This window comes from Hirundo rustica, chromosome 4 (genome assembly GCF_015227805.2).
Source record: "Hirundo rustica isolate bHirRus1 chromosome 4, bHirRus1.pri.v3, whole genome shotgun sequence".
Taxonomy (NCBI): Eukaryota; Metazoa; Chordata; class Aves; order Passeriformes; family Hirundinidae; genus Hirundo; species Hirundo rustica.
The window spans coordinates 19,042,358-19,066,296 of record NC_053453.1 but is presented as its reverse complement, the minus strand read 5'-3'; the positions used below and the strand labels follow the sequence as shown (position 1 = coordinate 19,066,296).

General features: G+C 38.0%; 1 long non-coding RNA gene across 1 annotated transcript; it reads left to right on the top strand.

Moving 5' to 3' along the window:
* Positions 1-13,911: 13,911 nt before the first annotated feature.
* LOC120752033 (uncharacterized) lies at positions 13,912-23,529 on the top strand. The gene is made up of 3 exons (XR_005700581.2): positions 13,912-14,099; positions 20,154-20,204; positions 20,590-23,529. It is a non-coding gene; the product is annotated as an uncharacterized LOC120752033 (long non-coding RNA).
* Positions 23,530-23,939: the final 410 nt, after the last annotated feature.

The window sequence follows — 23,939 nt, the reverse complement described above, 5'->3', positions numbered from 1 at the left end:
TTCGGAGGCATGCAAGTAATCCATTGGCCTACACATGACACTTGACAATTTCACCCCTTATTTTCCAATGAATTTTCTTAATGAAATGAACTGTTGAGACCAGGGCATGAATATGAACTGTATATGGCACATCACCTATGCTGCATTTTAGGGTATGAGAAATGTGAACATGTTCAGGCATCTGTGAACAGAAATTGGAAGTTGTGGAAAATAAACCCCTTTGTCCTAAAGAGTTTTCAAGCAATAATTCACTCTTATAGAAAGGTCTGTCTTGAAGTCATGCTACCTTTATTTCATAATTCTGGAAGACAGCAAGGAAGTGAAGCTGGACATGACCTGTTTCCACTCCTGTTCATCAGAGCAGATGATACAAACACAGGCCTTTCACTGTAAGGCCTGTGAACAAGCTGGAATCCTGGTATAATTTTGCCAGCAAGAGAAAACTATCAAATTGGAAGCAACAAAGCTTATTAACATGTGTTTTGATGAGGTTGTCTTTACCCAGAATGAATTATTGTATAATTTTAAACAAAAACCCGTTCTCAGATAAAGCATTCTCTAATTAACATGTTTCTCCACTTAAATGAAAATGGACATTAAGTTTTTGTAGTTTAAAGTTTTAGCTTCTAGCTAAGCCCATTATTTCAGTGAGACTAGTGCTATTTCACAGTGAATAATATCAGAAGTAGGCCATGGAGCTCTAAGTTAAAATCTTCTATTCTGATTGTATATGCAGACAGAGTCAGTCCTTGCTTCAAAAAAGCAGAGAGCATTTATAGGCAGACAAAAAAGGTAAGCCAGACAGATTTAGGAAACAACTCATCTTACTTCAAAGCAAGGTAGACACTGGACTGTATTCAGGCACACTGTGTTAATTCAGTGTCTGTTTTCCCTGTTGTGGTAAGCCAATGAATGTCTTGCAGACTGCTACATTAGATTCCATATGCTGTGCGTAGAACCATAGAATCGCAGAATCACAGAATCATAGAATCATAGAATCAATCAGTCATAGAAAAATAGAATGGTTTGTGTTGGAAGGGATCTTAAAGACCATATTGTTCCAACTTCACTGCCATGGGCAGGGATATCTTCACTTATACCGGGTTACTCAGAGCATTATTTATCTTGTTCTTGAGCATCTTCTGGGATGGAAGTGCATAATCTCCCTGGGCAACCTATCCCAGTGTCTCATTACCCTCCCAGTCAAGAATTTCTTCCTGATAACTAATCTAAACCTGCCCTTCTTCAGCCTGAGGACAAAATTCCCTCTTGTCCTATCATTACATGCCCTTATAAAAATTCCCCCTCCAGCTTTCATGTAGGCTCCCTTTAGGTACTGGAAGACTGCTTTATGATCTCTCTGGAACCCTTTCCAGGCTGACCAACCACAAGTATCTCAGCCTGTCTTCATAAGAGATGTGTTCCAGCCCTCTGATCAACTTTGTGGTTCTCTTCCTCCAACAGGTCAACATTTTTGTTGTATTGGGGGCCTCAGACTTGGATGCAGCACTCCAGGTGGCGTCTCAAAAGGCCAGAGTAGAGAGACAGAATCACCTCTCTTGAACTCCTGGTCACACCTCTTTTGATGCAGCTCAGGATGCATTTGGCCTTCTGGGCTGCAAATGCATTTTGCCAAGTCATATTGAGTTTTTCATTCACAAACACCACTAAGTCCTCCTTCCCGGTGCTGGTCTCAGTCTGTTCTGCATCCAGTCTGTATTTGTGTTTGGGATTTTGCCTACCCAGGGGCAGGACCCTGCAGTTGGCCTTGCTGAACTTCATGAGGTTTGCACAGACCCACCTCTCAAGCCTGTCCATGTTTTTCAGGATGGATTTGCTTCTCTCCAGCGTGTCACTGCACCCCAGAGCTTGGTGCCACTGGCAAACTTGCTGAGGGTGCACTCAATCCCACTCACTATCCATGTCACTGACAAAGATGTTAAAAAGTGCTGGTTTCAATACTGATCCCCGAGGGAACAGCACTCAATAGCATGTTATTTTTAGATGTACACCACTCAGAAAACAGACTGAAGAGCAGAGAAAAACAGAAAGCAAGTATTACTATTTTCAGTTTATTCCTGAAAAGTTGTGATAACAATGTGAAGCACTCTAGCTAACCTTAGGAAGTGATCTTTCTTCTGCATGAAACAGTGAATTCCCTACCTATTTAAACCTGCTGTAGGTTTGAACCACTCTTTGGGTAAAACACCAAGGTCACTATAATTTCCACAGTGCAAAATTATAGAATATTCCTGAATACAGAAAGCATGCCAGAGTAGAGTTTGAACTGGCACAGAGCAGATGTCACTTCTTGGTTTTGTTCTTGGAAAATGTCACAAAGAGCCTGATTCCCATGCAGTGATTCTCAGTGTCTTCCCACACTCTGTGGGAAAACATGCAAGCTTATGGCTTACCCCAGCTGCAGCAAGAAGTGTGGTACTAAGTGCTTTGGTTTAGCACCAGTCTGAGCTTGCAGAATCATTCAGAGCACTGCAATGCCAGGAGAAGGGGCAAGATCATTCACTATAGCATCACTTTTGGCTAAAGCTTTAAAGATCTCTCTGAGAGACTTAACAGGACCACAGTGTACCTTTAATCTCAAGGCAGAGCAGGCTCTACTAATATGACCCCCATATTATCCCACTGCATAGGTAGAAAAGGATAGGATAGGATGACAATTTGCTGCCTTTTAACTTGAACACTGCCTAAAGAGATGGAAGATCTGGCACATCTTTTGATATACCTTTTTAGTATTTGTGATTTTTTTTTTTTTTTCTATGTCATTTTGGAAATATGGTATATGAAATTCTCAAAGGCTGAAAGGCGTGGCCTAGGAAGAAGGTTCATTTTCCATTTGAAGAGAGACATAATTAGAATCCACCCTAACAAAACTTTCTGTATGTTCATTTTCTTCTTTGTGTAAATAATTGCTCATGGCAGACATGGCTACATAACTGGCTATTACACAGCTTTGGTGGTGGTGTATTGGTTGCCTTTTGATTAGTTAGTTTTGTTTGTTTTGTGTTTTGGTTTGTTTTTTTTTTTATAATTATTCTTCTGTAGACAGATTTTAGGCTTTTCATTGTTTACAGAAGTTCTAAAAAAGACAAACTTCATAGAAGGTGATGATACTGTCTTCTGATTACTTGATTGGTAGATTTTTGGGACAGATGACACTGGATACATTTTAGAAAGCACAAAGGTAGCTGGCTGAAAGATTCAGATGTGTAGGAGCCTACCTTGTAACACAAAGGAAAGAAAATCTGGAGTGTGACTCAGACACTTAAGCATCTAGTGCCTTTTGAGTACTAGAAGGGTATCGTCCCTGGCTCCAAAACATATAAACAAACTCTAGTTCTGTGCATTATATGTCAGCCCATGCAGATGTCTAGGACACCCCTGAGAGTCTTTAATGACTCAGCTTCTCTCTTTGGTTATTAGGTAGATTGCAAGCTTGGAAAACACACATCCTTTCTCCTTGTAATGTGATCTCTGTGCATTACTTTAATCAGTTGTTTAAAAAATTACTTCCTCTGGGCCAAGGGATATGTTTGATTCAAGGTTTAAATCAAGGTGAATGCTTGACTTCAGAAAAAATTTAATGGAGAACCCCTCAAAATTTTACTAAATGCAAGAGGTCTCTGACTTCTGCTTTCCATTTGTTCTGTAGCATATCTGGTGCTCTCTTTTACACATGCGCATTGCATAATAATTTTTTTCCCATTAGTCTCAGAAGTTAATTATCTCTTTATGTACAGATTTCATGCATCCATAATGTAGATGACAGGTTATAATGTAAGTATTCTATTAATTATTCGTATTCAATCAGCTGCATTCTTCAATCACAATTCTGTGACTAAGAAGCTACACACAGTTCCAATCCCATGCTCTCACATTCTAGAAGTAGGAGTCTTTTTACCACTCTCCACCTCCAGGCAACATCACAACTATCCAGCAAAAAGATAAATAAAAATGTTAGCTCATTTTACTGTAGTCTTGTTATATTATTAATTATATTAACTATACTAATGGTTTGCTTAAAATGAGTTCTTAAAATATGAAGAGAATGTACATATCTAAACACTCAAATAAGGGTCTTTGTGCAGGAAAATTGTTTTTACTTCTTTACTTCTTTTATTCTTTCTTTAAATATTTTGGGCTTATATAATACTTATTCATAGCAAAGATGTATTTGCAGTGATGGATTAAGCTGCTCTTCTAAAGCAGTCAGTAGATTGTTTCAGGCCTGATGTCCTCTAAATAACTTCAGAAATTCAGAAACTGCTGAATTTCTAAAGAAGTTTTATTTCATCTTATTCTAAATATAGAAATTATTTAAATAATTAGAAAATTAGCCACCCACACAACACAAATGCACTGGCATATTTTCTAATTTCTGCAATCATTCTTACTGGTACCAGGGCTGGTGGCTCAGTCTGGAGAAGGGATTGGTTTCACTGCATCATCAAGAAGAGTGATAACGGTTCTCTGAGATGTGTAAGCAATGTCACCACATTGTAGGGCTTCATGCCGATTAAATGGAAAAGTGTTTGGGTATATCAGCAAATATCTCTGGTGAAAAAATAGTGAAAGAAGGTTTTCATCAAGTGTGGATTTTAACTTGTGTTCCAGTATGAGGATGCTGAGCTGTATATAAGTCATGTGGGTGGGAAAACTAATGATGGGGAAGCCAGCGATTTACTGTTAAACTGACAATTCTTTAATTGTCAATCTAGCAATTTTTCAATTTATAGAGAAGTGGTAGGTTCTGTTTAGGTGGCATAGGAACTGAAAATTTTTGCCCCTGAGAAGAAATCTAGCTGACAAAATTAGATATAGCTCACATGATTGAAACATATTCTTACAATCAGTGTGGAAAGAAATCAAAGGAATTCTGTAGCAATGGATGGAATGCTGTACTAAATACATTATTACATCTGCATCTATATTGTGACAAATAAATCTAAGGGAACTAATTATTCTTTTAAAATTAAAATGGGAAAATTTATCTATTAGTATTTCTTGTTGGACAGCTAGAAAAGGTAAAGGTCTATATTTGCAGTGAATTTCCTTAATCTGCATTTATTCTTATCAACACAATTCTACAATTGTAAAGTTGTGGCTAGAGACAGAAAAGGAAGCCTTTTTTCCCTTGATAGAGAGAATTTACACCATGGACAAATGTAGGTGGTCAGTTTGGAGGTAATACTGAGGTATGTCTTGGAATAAAATACTTTTTATTTTCTAACAGATTGACAGAAATGCAGATTAACTATACTTAATACAGGTAAATTTTAATTAATAAGATCTAATCAGAAGGTATTTTAATTTAACCTCAAACTTGAATCACAAAATATTGAGATGAAAACCACAAGAAAATGTGAAATATTCATTTTGGTTTTATCTATTCAGTTTTCACTGGCATGTTGTACACACTTCCATGCAAGCAGCTCATTGCTAGTGTTGCAGACTTTAAGATCAGAGCTGTGTGACTGGAGGGGTCTTGGGTTTTTCTCCCAAGATTCCGGTGGTTTTAGAGTCCTTTGCCTTCTGCAAAGCTCTGAGCCAGGCGCAAGAAAGAGATGTAGTCATCAGGTTCTGATTTTTCAAGGTTGCACACTTTGTTTATTATTTTTATCTTACAATTTTTTCTGTGCCCAGCTAAGATCTGTGCAGCTGCTTGGGCATCTGATGACTCCCCTGCACTGGGCTGTTGCTGCCTCTTATACTAATAGTTATGTGTTGTTTATTTATAATTATTTGCCAATACCTACTACCTATACAGAACAGGTCATCTCTACTCTGACCCAATCTCCTTAAAAAACTTTGTGTCACTGTCACTGCAGAAAATGGAGTGAATGAAAAAGAAAGAAGAAGCATGGGACAATGCCCAAAGTCCTCCATCTTGCTCTCATCCACTTCCATACTAAAGAACACAAAACTATGATTTTTCACCCTGTCATAAGCTAGACTACTATCTTTCACACTCTTGTAGCCTGTAATTTATCTTGCAGTGTACGAAGCCTTTCCCATGGACTGGGATCAAAGCCAATGTCTTTCTAGGCTCTGTGCCAGGGTCCCAGACCCCTGTCCAGGTCCCAGATCTCTCTGCCCAGGTCTCTGACCTTCCAGGGCAACCAGAGGAATGGTTGATAGCCACCCCACAATAACCACCAAAGTTGCAGTTCAAACACATGAGGGTGGAAAACCTAATGAGCTGATACCATGGTGAAATTTAAAGAAGAAATGGAGAACCACAGATTCAGGTCTGTAGTTTTTCTCTGCTCAAAGAGAAGAAGTCTGCTCAAAGTCAAGAAACCTTCACTGCAGATGGGGGCATTGAGCAGCAGTATAATGATGATGTTAGTACTTTACATGTGGCATTTACCACCAAAATAGAAAGAACATAAAAGAACGTAAACCTCACAGTTCCTTCTAGCTGGAAAAACAAAGAAAGAAACACTCCCCCCAGCCCAAAACAAAACTTTAGAGAAGTGAGTTCCCATGAGGGAAGCTTCAGCCTGAAAACCATGTAAGTTCACAGGGTAAGAAGATTTTGCATTGCCATGTGTCTGAAGACTTCATAGCAATGACAGGCAGTAAAGTAGCATGAATAACAATGAGTGATAGAGGTGCTCTAGATGTTAAAGGGCACCTGAGTTATTTGGGGATGAAGCTTTGTAATGAACATTAACAAGCAAAAGGAGAAAGAGGTAAGGATTGGATTTTTTCCTTTTTCTTCCAGTGCCAATGCCCGTTCTAACTCTTCTGAGAACCTTGTGCTTTAAGATTTCAAAACTTCCAAATTCCCTTTTTTTTTTTTTCATATAGAAAAAAAGCATTATATTGCCTGAGCCAAACTGATGCCAAGATATTTGGCTTTTACACTCTCTTCTTCTTTTTCGTCTCAATGCAAACCTGGATGCGATGCACCTGTTGCTGGAGGGGAATGTCTAATGTTGGGGATTTTTTTATGCTAACCAGCTCCTGGGGAAATTGAGATTCAGTGCCTGCTTGAATTTGGGAATGAGTCTCCTGTAAAAAGGCTTACAAGGCATCAAATTAAGTAGGGAAATAGTGAAAAAATTTCTAAACCCTTTTTTCTGTAAAAGCAGGCTATTTAATCACAAGAGACTGTAGCTAGGGCAACATGTAGCAAAAAATTAAGCCAATTTGTGAAAAGAAAATTTTAGTATCCTAACACAAAAGTCATTATTCTTGCCATAGTGTAGCTTTATGTGACCTAAATATTTTCAGATTAAATCTTGATAGAAATAATAATAACTAAAAAAGGAAAGTCCAATCAATAGAGAATGTTTTATATCAACAACGGGACTTATTTGAGAAAATGGCTAAAAATGTCAAGACCTCATAATCATAAAACAGAACAAACTTTGATGCAAACTCATTTGAAGCAGAAGCAGGGAGAACAAATCAATTAGATATGAGAAAACAATTTACTGCTGACAGAAAGAAAAAGAAATATCTGAGGAGATAAATGAGAAATTGAAATGTGGAATGAAAATGGGGAGGTATCAGAGATGTTAACGATAAACTGATTTTTAAATAATAAAAGTTATAGCAGCTAAAGCAACATCAAGTTGATTTTAACAGTATTATGGACCTCCTCATCACAAAATTGCTAAAATGAACTTAAAAAAGCAGTGTACAACAGCTGTATCTTCAATTTGAGAAAAAGCAAGCATAGTAATGTATTTCCTAACAGACTACATGCACTAAGCTATAAATGATGACTTTTAAACACCTTCTAGTGATGACTAATTTTCATGAATAGGACTATGAATCTAGAATGGCCTGAACAAGGGGACCTTTTAGTCTGCTGATAGTTTTTAACACATTTAGAAGTGTTGGAGAAGTACTAAAGGAACAGGAATGTGTAAATCTTATGCCAATATTTAAAAGAGCAAACATAACCTGAATAGGTATAGCTGAAAGGTTTGCACCAATGCAGGACTATTAATGGAATCCTTAGAAAATTCAGTGTCAATAAAATTATTTTAAAACTCAGCAAAAGAGAGGATTTACAGCACAATCTTATTCTAAAGACAGAGAGAAAGGACGTGGACTTAAATTTTTTTCGTTTCCTAATGATTTGCATACTCATTCCAGCTACAGAAGATCTGATCCATTCTGTCATTGTCTGAAGTAATTTAATTTCATTGCCCATTTTCAGGAAGAGTGCTGTATTTTCTTTATCTTTAGTGACTCCGCATAAAACTCAAATATAAGCTTGGGGTCAAAATTCATGGTTTTCTGATCAGCTGAGCATCCTCACCATTAAACTAGCACACACTGTACCCCCTCTTGCATTTTCTTGACCTAATAATTCTTGAATTCATGCAGGATTGCTTCCCTACTTCAATGTGAGGTCAGCCATTTGGGTCAAGTTCACAGGCTGCTGGTAAGCCATAGGTCAGATCAAATGGAAGTGTTATTCCTTATGGCTTTAAACACTCTCTGCCTGTTAAATCTGGATGTCTTCGCTAAAGAAAAGCTTCTCTCAAATTTACTCGATAAATTTTCTACCAAACTCACACAGTTACTGATAAAACAGCTGATTGTAGTCAGGAAAATACTACTAATAGTCAGGAAAAACTGACTTTTTCCTGAAAGTATGATCTGGCATATCTCAGGGAAGGGAACTACCAATGAAAGATTCAGTCCAACTCTATAAGTCAACACCACAAGTCACACAGATCTGTCCATATCAAAGCAGAACACAGACTCATAAGGTTATCTATTCTGAGAGGTAGCTAGCTGATCAACACTATCCTTTCACTTTCCCCCAAACAGGTTGAAATCTGGTTAATGGAGCTAAAGAAGTAGTCTACTATATGTATAAAGAAGCATAAGATTTTGTATTTTTTTAGAGAAATGCACGTTCTGGGCTCTGGTGAGGAATTCAAACTCTTAGATGTGAGAACATGCAGAACTAAAAGACTAATTTCTTGCTATCTGAATTTCTGTGTTAGTATCTGTTCCCCATTAATCTATTTCAAAGTTCACTGGAGCTAAGAAAATGTCCTCAAATAGGCAATGGATAAACTATTATTAAGAACTAATGGTTCTGATCAAGAAATTAATGTAGAGATTTATCAGTGATATGATATCTAGACTAATATATATACTATTTTCTTTCATATTATATTTATGTAAAAAATATATATATATAAAACACCAACAGACTTATGATGATAAGCTATATGGAATTTTGGAAAAAAGCAAGTTTTACTTCAATCCAGGCTTAGTTCCTAACAAAGTTTAATAAAAAACCCCACTTCCTGTAGCTGCATGCTCTAGAGAAAATTTTGAAAAACTCAGAAATATAATTTGAAGTTTATAAGATTCAAAATCTACTTAAAAGTTTGAGTTGGTCTAGATGTTTTTACCTACTCTTCATCACACTTTCATTCTGCCTACATGTCTGTAACTAGCATCCAAAAAGTAAATCTATACCATTAAGTAGCAACAAGATAGAATCTTTGAATTTTCCTCACAGCTAATGCATTGTAACTTTGGAGTGGTGTAGAAGTTCATAAGAGTTTGCTAGTGAGGATTACTATACAATGAGAACCAAAACTTGACTGTGTTATGGTATTTATCTCTTGTATTCTGCTAAACTGGTTCAATCTGGTTACCCCTGTGTTCATTGTATTAATGGTTTGCCCTTAAATTTGTATCCTCCCCTCTATGCCCTTATACATTTATACCACACCTCCTTTTCCAGTACCTTCCCTGCCTATCCCCTAAACTCTGCCCACTACTCCCAGTTCCTCCCTATTAATCATTGTACTCCCTACCCCTTTGCCTAGAATGTTCTCTGTCAACCCTCCTTCAAAGCCCCACTGGACTCAGCAATACAATCCCTCCCACTCTGTAACCCCACTGGTTCCCCAGTTGTATTCTCCTCCCTTTACTCCTCCCATGGTTGTACCCCATTGGTTGTCTGTTTGTGTCCATCCCTACCAACCCCTCAGTTCATAATCCCATGCACACTGGTGCTCAGGGTTCTTCTCCTTTGGATTTCCTTCACCAATAAACTGTGTGGACTTGTCCCAGAAAGAGTCTCTCCTCGTCCTTTGCCTTGGTCCCAGTCAGTGCCAAAGGTGACAGGAGCTGGCCTCAGCTCCACAGGTTCAGCGTGTCCTAAGGCTCTGCCACGGGAACGCTGTTCCCCACTCCTGTCGTCGCTCTGGGGCTGAGAGATAATCTGAGCGACCCCCATGGAGAAAGGCATGATGGCATTTATAAAAGGCTGATTTATAAAAGGATGGTTGATGAGCTTCATATTTTAAATAAAATTTGAAAATAATTTATTCACATATGTCTTGAAACTCTTATTTCTTGAATGAGTGTAATGTTTGTGTCTTAAAAATATCATGGGTCCCTCCCATCAACATAGTATCAGGTGACAGGCATGAAGATAAAAAACCATTACATTTATTACTAGATATATTTTCCTATTCTACAAATGTCCAATAGCTATCAAACTGAAAAAAGAAAATCTGCAGCCATCATTCTTTTGATTTGACCATTCTTAACTCACAGCATTGTAAATGTGGTAATTTAGCTGCTCAGTAATTTTTCTTTATTTCTGTGCATAGTGGATTGAGTTCTGAAACATGATGATCTGCCATTAGTGCGTCAGTTTTGATAAAAAAGTAGAACACTCATGCCTATGACTCTTCTTTGAAGGACATAGAATTATAAAATCACTAAGGACTCAAAGATCACTGAGTCCAACTGTTAGCCTAGTACTGCTGTGTTCGTCATTAAACCATATGCACAAGTGCCACAGCCATACACCTTCCGAATACCCCCACAGATGGTGATTCCACCACTTCTCTGGGCAGCCTGTTGCAATGCTTGATAACCCTTTCTATGAGGAAATTTTTCTAATATCCAATTTAAATCTCCCCTGCTGCAACTCAAGGCCATTTCCTCTCATCCTTGGGAGAAAAGACCAACCCCCAGCTGTCCATAAACTTTCAGGTGGTTGCCGAAAGTGATTCTGTCTCCCCTGAACCTCCTCTTCTCCAGGTTAAATAACCTCAAGTCCCTCAGCCACTCCTCATCACACATGTGCTCCAGATCCTTCATCAGCTTTTTTGTCCTTCTCTGCACTCAATGTCTTTCTTGTAGTGAGGGGCCCAAACAACACAGGATTTGAGGTGCAGCCTCATCAGTGCTGAGAACAGGGGGATGATCACTGGCTTGTTTCTACTGGTCACATTATCTTTGATAGAAGCCAGGGTGCTCTTGGCCTTTTTGACCACCTGGACACACTGGGACACCATTTATTTGATTTTTAGCGTCACCTCTTGTGGAACATGTTGTGCATCCCTTCATTACAGAAAATATTATCTGAACCAAAGAAAAGAATCCCACAGCACTTCAATTTTACCACTTGAACCACTTCCTTTGTAAGTCCTTTGCTTCATTGTTGTACCCCACATCTCATTCTCAGATCCTTTCATACTGGGAGAGGTGCACAAACTTAGAATGTTGCACGATGAGTGATTTTACAATATGCATTATAGAAACTATTGAATATATACAGCTGATTATCTCCTTGAGGGTAATTATTTTTTCTCGGGGCCTTTTTTTGCTTTTGTTTGAAGTCTATTTTCCTGAAAGGAAAAATTTTAAGACAGTATTCATTCTATTCATGAAAATCTCCAGCTCTTTTTTTATTTTCTCTTTGAAACCTGTTTTGACTAATATTCTTCACAAGATGTAGCAAAATTAGTACCATTAGCTTCAGTCTACACAGCATCTGACCTAGCGACTAGAGCCCTTTCTTAATCATCAGCCTCACTAATTGACCCTTCTTTTCATAAGGGTTATTGCAGTTAGGCAGCATTTCAGTCTGCTAGCCTCTCTAGGCTATTTGCTTCAATAAAATCAACGTCCTTTTTGTATAAGTTGGGAGTTGACAAGTCACGTTATATAGCTGTTAAACATAAAATCCTCCTTTATCTCAGCCTAAAATACATCTCATTGACAGTAAGAAAGCAATATTTTTAACAGGTACAAGCATACATCGTAGGCAATCATAACAGGGAGAAAAAACTGTTCCTTAAACAAATATTCCTGGACAATTTCTTTTATTGGAATATTATGCTAGAGGACTCATGTATCTTTTTACCCACAAAAGACATTTGATTATTAAATTCACGTTTAAAAGTGAGATTAAAAGATTAAAATCTCAATATGCTTTTTATGGTCAATATCTTGGTGTTATGACTAGTTGAACAATCTGGGTTTTTTTCCTCTCTATAAGTCTCATGCTGTTTCATGCAGTTAGGCGGAACTATGCAGACTCTTCTTTTGTTATAGGAGGAGGTGACTCAGGGATAAGATGCATGATGACTACTTGTCCATTTCCAAGAAAGAAAAAAAGGAGGAAAAAACCTACCCTGGATAGAGACACAAGTGAAATATTTAATGAAACTCCTCATCTGATTATTCTGAATGTGTTATCAAGCACTGTTCTTCTGCCTGGACCCACCTCGGAGAAAGTCTGTGATGGTTCATGGTCAGACCGATGGGCACAGGCACAATGTAGGGGACCGTTCCTCTTCAGAGCCTGGACCGAAGTGCCAGTCTGTCCTGTGCACCTCCCATTCTGGGGGCAATGCCTGCTAACAAATTTTCTCTTCTGTGCCCATCCTAACTGTACAATTTCCTGAATATACAACTGACTTTGTAATGCTAGTCTCAAACCCAGACAGAGACAGTCTGTGTCCTGGGGGTTGAGAGTAGAATTTGATGCTTTTTCCCCACTGTAGAAGAATCAGCACTTTTAATAATTATGCTAAAGAAATAAAGTACATTTGTGTATTTTATTAATTTTCCATAATTTAATGTTGTCTCACAAAATTCTATTCAATCAGGCAAGCAATTTTTTCTCTTGACAGGCCAGTAAGATATCATTAATTTTTCATTTTCATCAATCACCATGGTAAAGGCTGTCTGAGAAGGTTTTGTGCTTTGGCTGGTAATTTGTCACGACAATTTTGCAAGGTTGTTTTAATGCCTTCTTTTAGCTGATTGAAAATGTCTTATTTACTTCAATTAGTTTGACCAGTGAGACACCAGGGTTTTATACAAAATGAATTGTTAATTGCTCCCCAAAGCCTAGGTAGACACCTGGTTTTCTATTAAATCACAGATCAAACTGCTTATGTGGTGAGGGCTAAAATTAACTCTATTGTGCAGGCAAAGAAGCGAGAGAGACTTAGGGCCTTACAATATATAATACAGTCGATCTTCTTAGTGGCATAAAATACATTTTCTGATTTTCAGTTAAGTATTTTGCAATATAGAAAAAATAACAAGCAGAAGCTGTTTTGTTTTTACTTGTTTTCTAGAGACTACTATACTAAATATATATTTATGTATACATCTGTATTGCCCTTAGTGATAGGTGTTTCATAAATCCTTTATACAGTTGGTGAATTAAACAACCTTTCAATGACAATATTTTAAGCTTAACTACTCATATCTTTATAACCGACAGATGATAGAGAAAGCAATAAAGAAGATTTAAACATCTACATTAAAAATTTTCAAGGTCCCACAGCCCAGTCTCTAATCACACAGTTGTATTTGTTTTTAATATATACTGAATGCAGTTCTCATAATGACATTAATATTTCCACATGGTGAGGTTGTAGCACCACAGTAAGGAAAACAGTTTTCTACAGCTGATTTCACTAAGTCACCAACACATTCTGCAGCTGGTAAGAGGCCATAATTAGTGAAATTAATTAGCTTTAGGAAACTAAGCCATGTGACCTATACTTAATACACATACTTGTTACTATGGTAGCCTAAATAAGAGTATGTCTCAAGCTGTTAGAGCCCCTGGTTTCCTTTCAGAATGAACAGCAACAGTGTGAAGGTGTAGACAAAGCAAATCTATTTGTTGGATATGGTAAACTGCACCAAATAATAAATGAATTGAAACTAGTACATGAAGGCATAGCTTGATAGAAAACTAAATGCACCATTTAAGCTCTGTGATGAAAAGCTTCACTATTTTCAAACTTCAGCACTGGTCAGAAACACTAGAGGTAAGTTAATGTTGTGGTAATATTTTTCCCTAATAGGATTGATTTCTTTCTTTATATTTCAAATTCTTCTAAACTCAAACAAATGAAAGCTCTTGGGCAGATGTGCCAAATAGACCTTTTCAATTTTGGATTTATGATTTTTTTAAACTTCCTTCCACTTTTGGACTGTTCCCATATACTTGCCTCATTTTTTGCTTCCATTTCTCTAGAAAATCCTATTTACCTACTGGGATCCAAAATCTGTTACAGAATACCTCTTGTCAAGTCAATGATAAAATATCACCAGTAGATGTATTCTCATGTACTGAATAATCTATTAATTTTGTTTTTCAATAATGTGACATGGCAAAATTTTTCAAGATGTATGTTCAAAGATAAACTTATTTTGAAAAATTAAGAAAGAAAGCACCCACAGATATAAGGCAATCATGAAACTTTGTAGAAAGACTTCATTTTAAAAGAAGGTCCCAAGACTATACTGAAGCTTTTGGAATTTTGAGCAAATTTTGTGCTTGCTGACACAGAATTTTTTGATGTTGGGACTTAAAACACTATTTTCTAAATTATTTTGACTATGCGACCCTAAACTTTATTAGTCCACTCCAGTAATTTCAGAATCGTTTAAAAAAGACATAAATGAAGGGAAATTTTGTTACAATAAGTATAGTGACAGATGTTGAAAAGAGAAAGATAGCACTGGGAGGTAGCCTGAGGTCTCATGCATTATACCTGTTGGAATACTCTATATAAATTAGGCAAATTTAATTGTTGGTTATATTTAGCTCCTGCAGTGTAGAGCTGGGTAGTTTCCCAAACACTTACTGAAGTAAATGGTTTTCTTTATGTCAATAGCTTACATAATGCCTACATTTCTGCTAAGATTCGTTGAGGCAGTTTATCTCCTTTCTATAATTATCTGAAAGATAACCTGGGTCAGGTACCACTCTCTCCATGAAGGTTGAATGTCATCATTGTTAAAAAAAAGCAAGCTACTTCCCTGAGGACTAAAAATAACTGCATAGTGAGAAGTTCTTCAGAAGTTAATGAATAATTCTGAAAACTTGGAATAAGGAAAACACAGCCAAATGTGCCAATGAAATTTCTGACTATACAAATTTAAACTTTGGTGATAGGGAAAAGGGAATGATTAATTTGCAAGCCAGCACAGCACAACGTGTGGGGGCTCCCTGAGGAGGGGCCTACGCTGCCCTGGGCTGGATGTGTCCCATCCCAGCCAGCCCCAGCTCACCCACTGCAGGGCACTGCTGGCTGTGAAAATGCATTTAAAGAAGGGCAAGGAAATTCTGCAAAGGTCAAAGGCAGAGGAAGAAGGAAAAACCCGTAAGAAATGGCCCTGCAGACAACAAAGTCAGACAAGAAGGAGAGGCATGGGGTGTCCCGAATGCCAAAGCAGAGATGCCCCTTACGCCCCTGCAGGGACCATAGCAAAGCAGAGGGGATTTTCTGCAGGAATTGCGGCCCAAGGAAAGCCCACACTAGAGCAGGATTAACTTGGAGAACCGCAGCCAGTGGAAGGGCCCAGGCAGGGGGAAAGAGAGGGTAGGAGCAGGGGGAGGATGTTTTCCAGGGTGACCAAGTGTCCATTCCCACCCTCTATGCTGCTCGGGGGCGTAGAGGAGACAGGAGGAAAAGAGTGAATGGGAAGAAAGGCGTTGTTTTAACATTGTCTTTTTTTCTTACTCCCCAAATCCATTTCAGTAAGTTCTGCTAACTTTCCCTAGGTCGAGTCTGTTTTGCTTGTCATGGTAATTGGTAGGTTCTGTCTGTGTCTTTGTCCTGACCCAGGATCTTTGACATCCCACATCCTCTCCCTGCCCCTCTGAGGACAGGGCTGGATGAGCAGCTGCGTGAGTGGGAGTTTGGTTGTTGGGCAAACCTAACCATGCACGGTAACTGAAAGGCTTGGGATGGTCCTCCAACTTGATGCAAACAATTAGCCAAATGCATATTTTCCTCCATCTAAGAAACTATTACAGATGCTAAAGAACCTTCTCTCTAATGATAGAAGTTCTGGTTTGCATGACAGCACATAAATTTAAATTACATCTATAAATAGTATTATATTATGAAACTGTAATGTTTAATTTTATAGGGATGGTTGAAAGAAGGTGCTTCTACATTGCATAGCAGTGAAATTAGATCTGAAGTTTTGCCCTCAGGTACAACAAAGTTGCAACCAAACTAGCTGATGTACGAGGCCTAACACTGATTTCAATCTGATCTGTACCAGCTGCAACTCCAAATAATCTTCTTAATGTAGTCAGGGGTCAGAATAGGTTTTGGTGGTGGTTTTTGTTTTTGTTTTTTTTGGCAGGGCGCATGAATTAAATCAATGGCAAAGCTTCCTAATCATGGTTTTCATTGACTATGTTGGTTATATCCAAATTACTAATTATAAGGCTAAATAAAGCAAAATAAAATACAGCCCATTGCTAGTCTTTTGAAGGGAGATGTGGATTTTAAAATATTTTAAAAGGCAGGGCATTTAAATCTAGTAATGCAGATGATAATCATGTGTAAATATGAGTGTAAGGTTTAAGGAATTAAATAACAATAATTTCTCAAATGCTTTTTGGAAGGTGCATTTTGATGAGCATTAGGAAGAACAAGAAGACTGATGCACAAGAAATTGAAGAGTGATTAGGGGCCAAAGGAAGCTCAGAAAGAGAAGGGTAGAAAAATAAAGGAATTATAAGACTTGTGTTTTTTGGGTTGAAAAGAACACAAGGCAAAAATGACAGACACATAATAGGAGTATTAGAATGAATGTGATGGGAAAATCTATCACTGCAAGCCAATAAAACAAGAGTTTAAATTTCAATAAATCTTTCCATCTATAAATGAATTATAAATTATACAAAATTATATATATTGTTTGTCTTGTATGGATTAGTAAACGCTCAGCTATTACGTTTATGTACAAGAATTAAATATACAGAAATTAATAAGAGCAAACATTTCATTAAAAATAACATGCAAATGTCTATCAATAAAACTTACAGTATTCTTTTAAAGGTTTGCCAGTACTTTAGTGAAATAGTAATGCATCAGACTTTAAATAGTTAAGCAAATACAACTAGTACCACTAAAAGTAATAATGTAAAACAAATACACACCTTCAATAATTTTTAAGAAATGCTCTTATCTAAAAGTATTCTCTGAAGATATTAAGATCATCTGACTTCCTCTTTCTCCTTTTATAAGGCATTTCAATATTTTCAAGGAGATCACTTAACCTTCCTGAGGCTCTTTTTAAAGCATATTGTCTCATTACTGCCGCTGACTTTCTGAGCAAGACTGTGCCTCTGTTTTCCTACCTGACTCAGTCTCCTATCTAAAGTGATAAATTCCCTAGGGTGGAGACTTTTCCTTCACTGGGCATACGTACAGCAGTTACGTCACCGCTAAGCAGTGACACAAGTAGCAATGAACATATTATCTTAACATTGGTGTCATGGTTTTAATTTGTGACTGTTGTCCTCAATGCATGTTGTTATATAAGTTTAATATTTCCACTTTTCAGTGAAAGAAGGAGAAAACAAGATAAAGGCAAGGAAGATTATTGATCTGGTAAACACTACATAAGAACCTTATGGTAGTGCGGAGACTGTATAAATAAAGTTGTGTCTTGGCTACCCAAACTATGAAATGTCTCACCTACCCCTTCCTTGCCTCTCCAGGGCCTAAAATATAAGTACGAAAGAAGTTGAAATAGGTCTGTTTGACCTAGGAACTAGACAAACTAATTAATAAATAAAGTTGTGAAAACTAATCAAACTTTGTTCCTCTTTTTTCCAGGACTGTAGAGAATCATCTCTTACCCAACGAGAAATCTTTCTGTTAGGTTGTTTGAGTGAACATGAACAGAGGAGCCCAGAGGGACAACTACAGTTGAGGCTTATCAGAAGCCTCTGACCTGGCTCCTCCCAGGGCTACCCTGAAAGGATGTTCTGCCCCATGGCCCAGGGGGCTGTGACACTTCTCAATTCAAGTCAAAGGGAGAGGCTTTCCCTGGAGGAAGGCTGAAAGAGAGGCTTTCCCCGAGGAAAGTCTTTTAGACTGGAGATGGAGATAGGGGCTACTGCTATAGGGTCATGGGCCTCATCATGGGATACTGTAGAAGAGCATTTTGGGCAAGGCTTGGCATATTTGGGGGAAAGAGCCAATAGTTAACAAAGGAAGGAATCAAGGCGGTTTGAAGAGGAGCAAGCATGGAAAACAGGGTCAGGGTAAAAGAAGTCAGTTGAATATTAGCAGAGGGACTGGTCACGGTGTTTGCATGGTCATGCCCCCTGCCTGATCTTTAAAATCTTCTTTAACTGTTCTGGGGAGGCTCCATTCTGTGCTCATGTCTTTGCATGGAGGTCTAGGTACCAACCACTGGGTAGGGCAGTAAGTCTAGGGACCCATGCATCTATGGTGCCATCACCTAGAGAAACTGGGATATGTGTGTGTAGTGTGGGCGTGCATGTCAGCACGTGCTAGCTGGTCTAGCAAGAGAGCAAGGTAAGAGATTCAGGAGTCACATTTTGGAGAAGCTGAAGAGCTGGGTCAGATCTTGGAGAGCAGGTCTGAGAACCTGGAGGGACCTGGAGGTCCAGGCCAGCTCCTGTAGAGACCATGAGATCAGAAGTCTGGCTAAGACCAGAAGCAGGAATCATCTATGGAGAGGCCTGTTTATATGCATTTGTGCATTAAACTAGAGTGAAACCCAGACTGAATGCCCACTCAGGCAAGTTACTGGAGAGATAGATCAGATAGATCAAAGCACAGCCTCTGTGCTTTACCAAAGGTGCTCTGAGTATCATCAGCTGGACTAGGGTTGTGGCCTTGCAGGCTCATATGTCCAGGTGCCAGTGATGGGGAGACCTGTGATCCAGGGGCAACTGCTGCAGGGTCTGCTGCTGGAGGGACCCACACAGAGTATGTGTTTCACTAACTGATCTTCATTCTCATTAGTCAGAGATAGGAGCAGGGAAAGGATATTGATGCTTTATTGACATCTGTGTGAGTGCATTCTCTGTCCATGCTATGGTCTGTGTGACTAGCTGTGCGTACATATATATTTATATAAACTTGGTGTGTCTGCATTCACATGTGTGACTATTGGAGACTCAGGTTCAGCCTCGCTGCTGGTTGCACATGTGAATGTGAAGCTACGGGAGACTTTTCTCTATTTCCCTACTGTATTAACTCCTATCACTTTTTCCTATAGATAATTATCTGCTTTTCTTTCAGTATCACTCCTTTTCCAAATAACAGTTGTCATACTGTTCATAATCAGAGTGAAAGTAAAAGTATTTTAAGCAGAAAAAGAAACATACAACTATTCTGCTTTTTGCCTTTACAGTTTTTATTCTAGATCTACATAATCTAATTCAGGATAATGATGAAAAGGTCTTCAAAGATTAGATACTGGAGTAAAAAAGCACAGAAAGTGAGAAATTTTTGCCATGCTGTTCTCTTATTGCTAATCATGAATACTCCTTCAGACAGCAATGCTATGTCATCATGTTTTGATAAAATTAAAATCAAACCTTGGTTTCTCTAGTGATAGGAAAATACTCACCTGCATCGCAATACTAACATTATACTATCACAATCTTGTCAATATGTTTTAGGAAAAGAAGTTTTTCATCTGAGATTAATTTTTAGATCATCCACTCTCACACAAGGCTAAATAAAAATGCACCTGCAAAAACTACTATTTCTAGAATAAAGATTAAAGTGTTCCTAAAAATGCATCAGCTGCTAACTCTCAGCCTCAAGGGTTCAAAAAGATGTTCTTGAGAATATTTTCTTTTTAAGGAAATTTCCATTGCTTTGAATAGCAATTTTGCTTAAGGAATATAGTGAGAGTACTTAAAACACAGTGAGGCTGTCATGCTCAACAATTGTTTTGTCCTGTAGAGCCAAGGGTTGGTGTTGGTTCCCTTTAGATACCAGCAGCTTCTTTTAATGTCTAGTTTTCTCTTGTCAAATCCCAAGCTCGTTTAAACTACTCAAGAGCCTCTTCTACTTTTGATCTCATAGGGCAAGTGGAACAAGACTAATGGGTGAGAGGACATAAAGTGATTAGCAGAGGTAAGTAAAATATTTCAAAGCTAGCAGGTCAATGTAAATGCCTGACTAAAAGAATATCATTAAGTTTTATTAAAGTAAATGTGACTACCTGGGTGCTTAAATGCAGATAACCAGGGATGTGTATTATGGTCATTCACTGAGCCCACAGGATCAAATGATTAATAGTTTTTTCATTAATGTAGTTCTCTTAATATTTGAAATGTTTCCCAAACACTGTCTAATTAGAGAAACTTAATGTAAATTTAGTCAATGATCACACCCTGTGTGATTACTAAGTGTTTTATAAAAAAGTCTTGTGCCTAACAAAGACACAGAGTCATAAATATTGGGACTAGAAATCAGATAATACTCATCAGCCTCCTTCTGTGTCCTGCCTTCCTCCTAGGCCTGTAATAAGAAGTCAAATGCAACCCATTTAAAAATGAAACTTAGCTGCTTCTGAGCCTGGAAGAGTCCAAGGTAACCATCAGGCCCTCCTTGGCAGCTATCCAATGCGTTCTATCAGCCACCCCTAAAATCTGTTATTGGATTAAATAGATGTGTCTGGCTCCACATTTAGAGCTCTTCAGTAGCTTCCCAAAGACATCTGTCATGATTGTAACTAGCTATACTTGCCTGTATACCTACCTCTAGCTGCACCTTCACTTCTTTATCCCCACCAAGCATTTAACCTACTACCATTATTTAATAACATATAGGACTCAAAGCATAGCCTGGTATCACATTTTTGTCAGGCATTCCTGACACACACATTGTGTCAGGCATTGTGTCAGGCATTCCATATATTTGTGCTAAGTTACTCTGTGCAATATACAAAATAGGAGAATTTATAATATCTTTGTCAGCATACATACAGACACTGATAGAGTGATCCCTAGTTCCATTTGGAATGTTATTGTAAAAGATTTATGCAAGAAAAATATGTCTCTTAAGTAAAAAAAAAAACCCAAAACAATAATTCAAAAAACTCTGCCAAACCTTAAAGCAAATAGGCATAAAGTGTTACCAAGATAGCAAGAAAAAAAAATCCCAATATATTATCTACATTCTTGAGAAATATTGCAAGCATATGATGGTATTTATTTCAACATGTACAGCCAAAAAAGAAGAGTAATAAACCATTTTTTAAATATCTTGAAATGACACTAATTTGGTTTAATCCAGAGAGCACTGACTGCTTGCAGGGACAGAGAGCCCTGTGGAGCAACAGATAATGTACTAGATGTGATCTCTCTTCACTTTACAAAGGACATTGAGACCTGGAGTGTGCTCAGTGAAGGGTAAGGACGCTCATGAAAGTTCTAGAAACACGTCTTAAGAGGAGCAGCTAAGGGAGCTGAGTTTGTTTAGTCTTGAGGAGGCTCAAGGGAGGAGCTCATCACTTTCTACAACTATCTGAAAGGAGGCTGTGGTGAGGTGGGGACCAGTCTCTTCCACTGGCCTTGCAGTGAGAGGACCAGAGGACCAGGCTTTAAGCTGAGACAGGGGAGATTCAGAATGGATAACAGAAAAAATGTTTTCACTGTTAGGGTGGTCATGCATTGGAATAGGTTGCTTAGGGAGGTTGCTTCCAGGGAGCCACCATCCCTGGAAGTGTTTAAGAGGCACCTGGATGTGGTGCTGGGTGATGGTTTAGGGGTTACAGTGGTAGTACTGGGTAGACGGTTGAACTGGATGCTTTTAGAAGTCTCTTCTAACCTTGACAATTCTATAATTCTATGATTTTTGGTCAGTTTTTGGCCACGTTCTCATGGAAACCCCTGTAAAACAAAATTTGCTGGTAGTTTGTATAACATGAGTTAAGGCTCAGGTCAGCTTCCCATTTGGACTCCAGAAGAAGCTTTGAAATGATTTTGAGACATTGCTACACCTTTCAAAGCTCAGCTGACACTGCAAGCTGTAGAATGTAAAGCTTGAAGGAAAACAAACAAAAGTGTTGTAGTTAGACCATATTTTAAAATTTGCAAGTGTCTCCAGGAAGAGTTAGACAAGGATATATTTGTGGAAATTAATCTACAAATTTACTCAGAAGGATAAGTGGATGTAGGGTGGCAAAAATGTGCTGGAAATTAAATTGAAAACAAATGGTTGTTAATTGATGGGCATTATGCATATTCAGATCCTGCATGAGCAGCATAAGATGGTGTTAATGAGAGGTGACATTAAATATTATGTAAATTATGCTTCATGTCAAAAAAACGTATGGTACTTTAACCATGGTTCAGGCAGTTTTCACATTCTCTTGCTACATTTACAGAATGCAGCTGTCCAGACTAGTTATATTTACTCACATGCAATGAAATAGCTCAGTGTAGATGAACCAGCACAGACCACAGGAAGAAGCACAGCAGTAGCACTGTGGCACTCTGGCTCAGCAGCCTTATTTCACACTTAAAAAGCTTCTGAATTGAGAAATAGCTTCTGCTCTTTGTTCAGTAAGCTCAAGTTTGTGCAGTAGAGTTATCAAAGCAGACCAACAGCTGACCTGAACTGGGATGTCAGCACATACTAAAACTGCGTGTTTGTTTTTTTTTTTTTTTTCTTCAATTTAAAAAGTAAGGGTTGGACAGGATGCAGGTGATCTCATGGGAGTCCTCTAAAATCCACCTATTGTTAAGAGCCTCTGAATTTATTTTAATTCTTTTCAGGCTTGAACCATGAATTGGGAAATCTTGTGTATTGACTGAAAGCAAAATCCTGACTTTCTATGAGTTTCCCTGTAAAGCACTTAGTTTGTGATGGGTAAAAGCATGTCTTTCTTGGAAACACTTTGTCTTGCTTCCAATGCATTATGACATTCTGGATTCAATGAAGCTCTGGATTAGTTTATCTGGGGCCCATTAGCACATGTTTGTCATCACCCAGGACCAAAATAGAAAATGGCCTTATTTCTTATTCCTAAGAAATGTTAAAGTGTTTGGTGGGATCGTGATTAAGTCTCCTGATATCAGAAATAAAAACAATGTTTTTGTTGGGGGATGGGGAGTGTCAGGAATCATAAGGCTGTACAAAAACTGTAATCTCTTACTGGAATGTGGCTTTGGACTGTGCTAGGAATTGCTTACTCATGCTGAGCTGCCCCTGGGAGTCATGAGACTTTTGTTGTGGTCACATGCTTGTAATCACCATGGTGTAGGATGTTTATCAAAGTCACTGAGGGAATAAAAGCACTGTGCTTTTTAAAGCAGGGCCTGCGGTATGAAATACATTTGCTTCATTTTCTGTAGAATAATGAGCTCACAGAATCTTTTACCAATGTTCATTTGAATGTAGTCATCACCTTCCCTACACAGTCTTATTTTGTACTTAAAAACCTGCAGTTACAATGTACTTGTTCTTACTAAAGTGTAAAAAGCACCATTGAATTTAAAAAAAAAAATGGCTTATATATTTAGTTTTCATTTTAATCTTATTTGGATGTTAAAAATTGGTACAATAAATTAAAAACTACTCAGATTATCTAATTATACATTGAGGACTGGGACTATTTCATTAGGAAAATAAAATTCACTCTATATTTTAGATTAATACATTTATTGTTTTATGAATTTTATCCAATGGTCTAAAAGCACACAACAAGATATTTACACGCATCCAAAAGTAAAGAATCCTAGAGATACATTTCCAGTGATGACATCTGTTTTTCAGAATGCTTGTGGAGGTGAAGACAAACCTTTCTGTGAGAGATACAAATTGCCTGTATAAACATATTCACAATTATGCCTCATGCTGAGT